Here is a 9,589-nt window from a genome sequence, read left to right as displayed (position 1 = left end):
TAAAGGGCATTGTTATTCTTATACGAGAAATTGGGATGGTTTTTCCAACCAGGGTTGTAAGTATTTGAATAGGGATTTCCTTGTGTGTAGTTCACTTGATCTGTTGGGACTTCTGTTAATATCTGACATTCTTGTGCAGTGTGTCCAGGGTTTCCACATAACTCACAGTTTGGAGTTACAGCAACCATGGTGGCTGCGGGTGGTATGGTCAAGTTATCTAATTTTTGGACAAGGGCATCTACCTTTGTATGAACATGGTCAAGGCTGTTGATTTCGTACATTCCACCCTTAGTCTGGGACTTTTCCATTGGAGTTCGTTCACCTCCCCATTGGCAATGGTTTTGGGCCATGTTTTCAATGAGTTGATAGGCTTCGGTGTATGGCTTATCCATAAGTGCACTGCCCGCGGCAGCGTCTATTGTAAGTCTTGTGTTATACAGAAGCCCATTATAAAATGTGTGAATGATCACCCAGTCTTCTAGACCGTGATTTAGACATATTCTCATCATGTCCTTGTATCTCTCCCACGCTTCGTAGAGAGATTCCATATCTTTTTGCCTGAATCTGTTGATTTGAGCTCTCAGCATAGCAGTTTTGCTCGGCGGAAAGTATCGGGATAAGAAGATGTTCTTTAGCTCCTCCCATGTTGTAACGGAGTTGGTGGGCAAGGATTGCAACCAAGCCCAAGCTCTGTCTCTTAGTGAAAAGGGAAAAAGGCGCAGTCTTATCGCATCTTGAAATACACCATTCGCTTTTACAGTATCGGCGTACTGCACAAACTTGGTCAGGTGTTCATTAGGATCGTCTGTTGGATTTCCAGCAAATTGATGTTGTTGGACGGCTGATAAGAGTGAGGGTTTCAGTTCGAAATCATTTTGATTAATAGCGGGAGCAACAATGTTGTTATGAGGTTCTTGTTGAGATGGGGTAGCGTAGAATTTAAGAGGACGATTCTGTGGTCCTTCTTCAGCCATGTTTGGTTTTTCTTCTGTTTTAGGAGGAAATGCGGTATCGGGAATACCGTACTTTTGTTGATATTCGTGTATTCGGCATCTCACGTATAGGAAACGCTCTAAATCGGGGATTGGTGGTGCTAAGTTATCGCCTTGTGAGCGAGTACTTGGCATACAATCAGGGAAAGAAAAAGGAGAGAAGATTAGTTTTTGTTTTTACCTTAGTCTATACCGTGCAACGAAAGAATCACACTATTCGACTAAAACAGGTCCCCGGTAACGGCGCCAAAAACTTGATGCTTGTCGTGGCTATATATAAAATATAGTATGTCGGTTACTTGACTGCAAGTGCAGAGTCTAGTCGCTTTAGTTTTAAAAGATATCGATCCCACATGGACCTATGGTCAAACTAGTGCTACTAACGTTACTATGTTTAGCTAAGGGAATTGATTAGTAGAAGTTCGGGGGTAATATAGTAAATCTAAGGGAAATTTTCGGTTTTTATAAAGAATTAATGGAAGAAATCAGTATGCAGCGCATTAATCGTCAGGGATTCGATAAGTTACCGGTGAATAGTTTAAATGCGAAATATCTCTCAGTAGAAAATGTTTATTTAAAAGACTTTATCTCACACTCTCGTGGTTGTTGATTCGGCCTATAACTTTAAGTCAGAATGTACGCTCTCGCTGTCCCATTTGAAGTCAAAATTACTTTTTAAAAATAAATAAGTTCTAATTGTTTTTAAAGTGCTCTCGCTATTTTTAAACTCAATGCCTAATTTTTACTATCCAGCTCGAGCCTCACGCTCTCGCGATTGTTAGTTCTCACCTTAGTTAATTTCCCACTCTCGTGGCAAAATCGTGTTAAATAGCTTTTCACGCTTTTGTGATAGAGTTAATTAAATTTAGATTAAAAACTTCAGCCTAAAAGGTTATTTGAGAAAAAAGGTTTTCACCGGTTATTATTAAATCCCATCAAATTAAGTTGCTACATACCGATACCGGTAGTTTAGCCGGACATATTAAATAAAGCAAACACAAGGCATACACAGATCAACATTTCGACAAACATGCTTATAACAATAAATGGGCAATAACAATAATAATTCAATAAAAACCTGGAGATCGAAGTACAAAGTATATCGATTCTTGGAGCACTTGAGCAGTCCTCCACAAGTCGGTAGGCTTTGCTTCTTCAATACAGATTACTATTAAAATTAAATAAAGTGTAGTAGTTCCCCAGTGTAGGAAACTACTACTATGGCTAACTAGAAAACTAACTGAAAAGAGGGAAACTATAAAAAGAATGGCGAATACAATAAGGCAACGGAAACAAGGTTGCTGGAAAGAAAGAAAGAATGTTGAATGCTGCAAAGCTGAAAATTAAATTGCAGAGCGTAAATATCAAAGTAGGCGTCCCCAATTTTTCCCAATTGAGTCCTTTAGATAGTGTCCATTAGGTCTTGGTAGTTGAGAAAATCAAGGAAGACATGGTCTTGAGAGAGGAATCCGTGGGAAAAGTTTGTTGGAGGAGATTTAGGCACGTTTGGGTTCCTGTTGCTGACTGCTTCAAAGAGCACTTTGTGGCTGCGTGACGCTCCTCATGGGCCTGTGACGGTCGTCACAGTCTGGGTCGTGATGAGCATCATGAATGTGTGGCAATCGTCACATCAGCAAAATCTGCATAATTTGTTTTTCGTGTTTTTCTGTGCTTTTTCACTTGTTTCTTCTTCTTTTTCTTCATTTTTCTCTTTAGTGCATGGAGATTCAAATACCTGCAAAAACAACACGAATACTTGCGCAATAATCGGGATATTAATCGAAATGATGTGATCTTAGGGTGTAAATTAAGGCAATTATCTGATGTGTTTTCGCGTTATCAGTATCGCGTAACAATCGTATCAAATCCTACACTTGAACGACCTTCGTACTACGTCCTAAAATAGGCCAAGATGGGCTAGGTATCTAAGGTCCTTGGCTTCTAAGGTTTATATTGGAAAGAGTAATGCCTAACCATGACTACTCGTGTGACATTATTGATCCCAATAATACCTCCACCAAGTGAATGGGCTTGCAAGTCAACTTGCTAAGGAATAACTCCACACAAGTCAACAAGACTATGCCATTCTCCTATCATAAGTGCACTCGAGTTCAGGTATAGAACTCATCTCACAAGAAACCACCAAGCATACAAGCAATTAATATATCAAGCAATTCATACATTACAAACAATATAGTCATCCCAAATTTGCATAAAAAATATGTCACCAATAAATATAAACATACAACACACATAATCAAAAAGTAGGCTAAACCCACTAGAGAGTTTCATCACCAGCAGAGTCGCCACTTTTCTATAGCGGGGATTTCGTTACCTTATGGTTTATTGACTAAACCAAAAGCAAACATACAATTCGAGTCGTCACCGCACTTTTAGTTGTCCAAAGGAAAGGCTAAAAAGTGAACAAAAGCCAAGTAAGAAGTTTTATCAAATAAAAAACTAATAAAAATGTCAGAGATCTAGGTAAGGGGGTTGGTTATGAAATGGGAAGGTTTTACGGACCCAAAACATCCTTAGTACTCTAAGGGAACCTCTTTTTTCAAATGTGTGTTATAGGCTGGTATTTGTGAAAATATGTGCAAAAGATTGGGGGGATGAGAAGGGAATAGATTATATTTACAATTTTGTTGTTTGAATGGATGAACCCATTGCCTACGTACCATCACAAAGGTAGGATCAAAACCTCGTAGTTCGGGGTAAAAATCTCAAAGATTGGTGAATTGATTTGATCAAAATCCTTAAGGTCTTTTGTTATCAAAGGGAGGAAACTAAACCTAAACCAACAATCCACCATGTGAGGAAGGCTTCAACATACTAGTGAGGGGTTAACCCTATAATAAGTATGGAAGACTTATAATCCAATCACTAAGGATAAGGTGAGGTTTACATCAACCACTATGATAACTCAAACCTATGACTAATTTTTATGAAAAGGTTTTAACAAAGGTGGTCATTGGAACCACAAAATCAACTTGAAGTGAGTTGTATTTACAAGTTAGGTTTTTTTTAAAAATGAAGTCAAATTTGTATTAAGGTTTATTCACAACGAGTATTGGTGAAAAGATTTTTGAAAAGTCAAAGGCATAAGGCCTAGGTTTCTAGTTTGAAAATCAATGTCAAGGTTTGCACAAAAAGGAGTTTGGCTTGGGTTAGAGTGGAGAGAAGAAGAGAAGGGTTAGTCCTAAAGCATACAAAGATAAGAGAGAAGATAAAACCCTTGGAGTTCCTTTTCTTGAAATCATAGAGATGATTCAAGATAATCCTTTCCTTTGGACTTAGCAAACAACAAGCAATCACACAATATTTGGATTCAAGCTCCTAGGATCTCCACTTGGCTTTTCTCTCTTAACTTGGCTACTCATGACAATGATCCTTCTTACTATCTCAAGATGGAACCCCTATCACACAAGGGCAAACATGAAAAGTTCACAATACAATAAGAGGAATGGACAAAGAATGAGTTTTGGAAAGGAGGTCCTTTGAAGTCAACTTTGAAGTTTTAGCATTCTAAAGGCATGAGACCTAGTTGCTCTTCAACAAGTTTAACATTCTAAAGGCATTAGGCCTAGTTTCTCTTGAACTCTTTTAAGCATAGGTAAGTCTTAATTCTAAGTCCTTTCTCCTTTTTGCATTAGGTTCACACAAAAGAAAAGCAAAACCAACACAAGACAACAATATATTTATATACTAATGTGCTCAAATGAGCAAAAAGAAAATGGCATAAACATAAAATATGTGCTCAAGTGAGCAAAATGAAAAGCAATATGAATAAATGAGCAAGAAGTAAATTGCATTAAAGTAAATGGCAAGAAATTAAATGCTCAAATTAAAGTTAGTAATTAGTGAAGTTATGTTAGTTTGTCATAAGAAAATGTAGCGCTATGTTAAGCAATCGTAAGTGAAATTCTGGTGTAGTCAGAGTTCAGATGTTCTACTCCATATCATGACATCTGATCTAACATTTTTGCAAATACAGCAAGACAGTTATATAAATTATGATCCAGTACTCATATGCACACATTCACAGATGTTACAACATCTGCTAATGCAAACATAGGAAAGAAGAACATCCAGTTCTGTCCATCTAGTGCAAACACACAGTAGAGATCAAACATAGCCCTTATGTTTATTTATCCTACCCAGTTATCAGCATGATGTATCAACATTGGTTTGAACATCACCTGTCCCAACCTTATAGATGAGTGAACTGTAACAGATCAACCAGTCCATCAATATCAGCAGTCACTGATCAGTGTCATAACATTCTGTTTGACATTCAGACTGCAGGCTATGTGTCATGTCTGTTATTCCCTTCATAAACAGACTAAAACCAGACTGAGTTATAACAGACAAAATATAGTGTGCAGAAGGTAAAAACACAAGCAATTGTTAACCCAGTTCGGTGCAACTCACCTACGTCTTGGGGCATACCAAGCCAGGAAGAAGATCCACTATCAACAGTATTAATTCAGAGTTAAACTCCCCCGTTTACAACTCTTCACTTAATCCCTACCCAATGCAATCTATACCTAGGAACTCCTAGATAGAAACCTCCAGTTTCCATTCCTATCACTACAATTACAATGTAATGTTAAACAACTTGAACTTGCTTCACAGCTTCATTCAAGAACAAAATCACTCTTGCCTACAGGCTTTGAGTTACAAATACTCTCAGCTTTGAACACGGAGAAACACATGGTAACCTTCCCACGGGTTGGGAGGTTTACCTCACACACACCCCTAAAAATTCATTCTCAGAGGCTTACAGAAACTAGGTTACAATAAGCTATTTATAACCTAATCACCCAACTGGATTTGGGCCTTCAGAAATCGCAGCAAACTTGTTCTTTGCTGTTACAAAACCAGCAGAAAGTTTCTGCTACAATCAAGGTCTTCAATCTCTTAGTTCCTAAAATATCTCCACATTTAGTTCCTAAAATATCTCCATATTTAGTTCCTACAATATCTCCATATTTAGTTCCTAAAATATCTCCATATTTAGTTCCTAAAATATCTCCATATTTAGTTCCTAAAATATCTCAAGACCTCCACAAATAATGCCACATAGGATTCTAACTAATTTCCACATATTAGTATGCTAACAAATAGGCTATTTGTCAGGTTCCTTAATTGTAGCTTGGTTGCTGGTTTCCTGGATTTTAGCCTGAGAAAAATGCTGAAACAGAAAAACTAAACAACCTACAATATAGCATATGCTGTCAGGAATGAATGTCACAACATTCAGCTTGACGTCAAGGTCCATATGCTAAGTCTGTTTTTCCTGAAAACAGACTGTACAAATTTGCTGAACTGTACAGGATCAATCTGTCCATTCTACAGTAACAGCTTACATTAATAAATGTCAAAGCATCCAATTTGACATTTACACATTGAGCCTTACATCAGGTCTGTTATCCTCTTGATAAGCAGACTGAGTTGCATACTGAAATTTAGCAGAAAACCAATCTGCCTTTTGTTCAGTATATGTTGTCAATGATGAATGTCATAACATCCAGTTTGACATTCAGACAGTAGGCCTTATGCCAGATCTGGTATTTCCTTGATCACCAGACTGAAAATAAATACTGAGTTCTAACAGAACACCAACTGTTCTATTCCTCAGTATCTGCTGACAGGGATGAATGTCATAACATCCAGTTTGACATTCAATTAATCCTGTATTAGCTAATCCTGCAGTACACTACTCAGAATGTCATGACATCAGCCAAGACATCAGAGTACAACTAGGTATTCTAACATACAATGCAGTCAAACAAACATCTCCACAGCATGTCATGACATCAGTCAAGACATTAGAATCCAGCTAGTGTTTTACCATACAATGCAGCCAATCAAACATCTACAAACTCCCCCTTTGGCAAATTTTTGGCTAAAACACTTTGGCTTCACAACAGAGTCCATAGCAGCGGAAAACACATATCTAGCAGGAAATTAACCTAGCTAATACACTGAGAGTAGCAGCACACTCACACAGATGGAAGTTAAATAAAAACTTCACATAACAGCACACATACAGAAGTTAAATAAAAACTTCTAATTGCAGCACACATACACATACTCACACTCATAGAAGTGGAACCTCATCTGCAGCACTACCTCTGGATTAGAGGATCTTCAATATCTGTTTAGGAAAACACTCTGTTGTCTTGGGGTGTCCTGGGGCATCACAGGTGTTACTCCCCCTTTTTGTCAAAAATGTTGCCAAAGCAACACTTTAAATTACAGACCAACATAAACAGAATTACACACAAATGGCAGATACACACTCTTGATTTTACTTCACAGTGTCAATCAAGAATACCCCCTCTTGATCTTGCTTTACAGCTTTGATCAAGACACTACCCACTTGATCTTGCTTCACAACTTTGATCAAGTAGTCACACACTTTCTTCACAACAGGCATATCAGGTGTCATACCTTGTTATCTGAGAACACATAGACCACAAGCTTGATGATTACTTGCAGCACAAAGACAGAACTCCCCCTGTCATGAGCAACCAACTCTCCTCTTGAAACTTGGAGATCACATATGAACATATCCAACACCCCAAAGTTGGACCTTCAAATACTTCCTGATTCAAAGAGAACCCAGACCACTTGATGAATGGAAAACATAAGACTCATCTTCATGTCTTCAAGAGCACACCCTCTGTTCAACCCTCTTGGCTGAACACATCCACACTCTGTGTCAATCTCTCTTCTAACCAGAACATAAAATCACTTCACAAAATGTTCTAACATTCGTTAGGACATCCTTCACAACATAACAAGGAACACCATCTGATAATCTTCAGATATCACTGAGTCACAAGCTTCATCCAAAAGAACCCAGACATAAATTGGGACATATACATTCTCATCCCATTACGAGAGATAATCTTTCATAGATAGCTCAGAGCTCCTACCACAAGCTCCAAGAGATGAATAGAAACCACCTCCTTTTGTCTTCAACTTACTACTTTTCTGCTCAAAAGTAATTTGTCTCAGACTTTCCTCAAGAATAATCAGCTGCCATATATGGATTATCTTGATTCTTCGAACTCACTTCTGAGATAGACCAAATGCCACTGGTTGATTACCTCCTTCATGAATCCTCATATGAAAAAGTCAAATGCCATTCTTTGACCTCTCCACGTCTATCAGACCTCTCCCAAGGATATTCTGACCTTCCAAGTGAGACTTGAACTTCAAGCTACATGTTGAACAAAACTTAGATTTTCTAAGACATGAACATGTAACATCCTTTCTATCCAGAAACTCCAAAGAATTGCAACGAGGACGACCTTTTTGAAGTACCCAATCTACAACTCTGTAGACCCTTCTATCTTAAGTTGATGTGCCACTTCATCAACTACGAATCTGATGTTAAACCAAATGTCACAACATTGTTTTTAGACATCTAGCTGTTGAATTCAGCTCCTTCTTCTGCCACTTGAAAGAACTTCCTCCCTTCACAGAACAAGAGTTCAATGTTCTCATAGACTTGATTGTGGAACCAAGTTTGAGTAAACAACCTCCATCCTGCAGGTTTGCAGTTAAGTCATCCAAGCTCACACCTTGATGAATCCCTGCTTCTTCTCCAAAGACATCAGACACTCTGATGCATGAGTCTTCAGAAGGACCAGTTAGAGACTAACCCTTCAGCTATACCAAGGATTCCACTTCCTAAAGCAAAACTGTTTCCATGATGTTAAGAATGCTGCCACTTGTTCTTAACTCCACAGTGTGCATTAGCCAATGCACTTCCTTACTTAGATCAGAGATAAACTGATCCAAGTAACCACCATCAAGACTATGATGTCTTCTTCTTCTTGTACACGCCAAGGCTGAACATGTTTCTCGCCAGGAAACCTTGTCAGAGATCATATGCTTTTGCTGCCACCAAAAAGGTAGATCATAAACCAATGTACTATCCTTCCTGTGATTCTGCACAGGGTCTTGAAGAAGAGATGTTCCAACATCTTTAAGAACATCAGTTATCTTGAGCTCCAAGGATAATCAATTAAATACTTGTACTTGGCACAAGTTGACATTGATCTTAAATCCTTTCCCAATATTCCTTTCAGATACTTCCACCATAAGACTACTTTGAAAATACTCTTCTAGTGTCACATCTTCTGCTTGCAAGCACTTCAACAGTTTTGAAAATCTTCTCAGATTAAATTCACCCTTAGGAATGAGAGAGATGAATTCTTCCTTGCAAATGTGTCACACAACCACCAGAACCCATGTGACACAGGTCAACTGCCAACCAGACCCTAGGCTGACCAAATGTGAGGAGGTTAACCAAAACTCCCCCTCAAATTAACAATCATGGAAACTTCACATCAATATCCATGCATTGTACAGACATGTCTCAACATGACATACACCATCCCTACTAGTGGCACCTAACTCTATGAGTTATACCTATGCATACTCCAATCACACCAATCAGACTTCAGCTGACCATAAGTACTAGTGAAAAACAACACCAGTCAATAGTAGATATGCATTGCCAGAGCATACTACCTCAACCAACCTCTGAATCTTCATATTCTCACTCCTTGAAGGAA

At 38.3% G+C, this 9,589-nt stretch overlaps 1 non-coding gene across 1 annotated transcript; it reads left to right on the top strand.

Moving 5' to 3' along the window:
• The first annotated feature begins 480 nt into the window (after positions 1 to 480).
• Positions 481 to 587, top strand: LOC127089669 (small nucleolar RNA R71). Its single transcript, XR_007791230.1, has one exon. It is a non-coding gene; the product is annotated as a small nucleolar RNA R71 (small nucleolar RNA).
• The last annotated feature ends 9,002 nt before the right edge of the window (positions 588 to 9,589 follow it).

The sequence above is a fragment of the Lathyrus oleraceus genome, chromosome 5, assembly GCF_024323335.1.
Source record: "Lathyrus oleraceus cultivar Zhongwan6 chromosome 5, CAAS_Psat_ZW6_1.0, whole genome shotgun sequence".
In the NCBI taxonomy this organism is placed as follows: Eukaryota; Viridiplantae; Streptophyta; class Magnoliopsida; order Fabales; family Fabaceae; genus Lathyrus; species Lathyrus oleraceus.
This window is presented reverse-complemented; position numbering and strand designations above follow the sequence as displayed.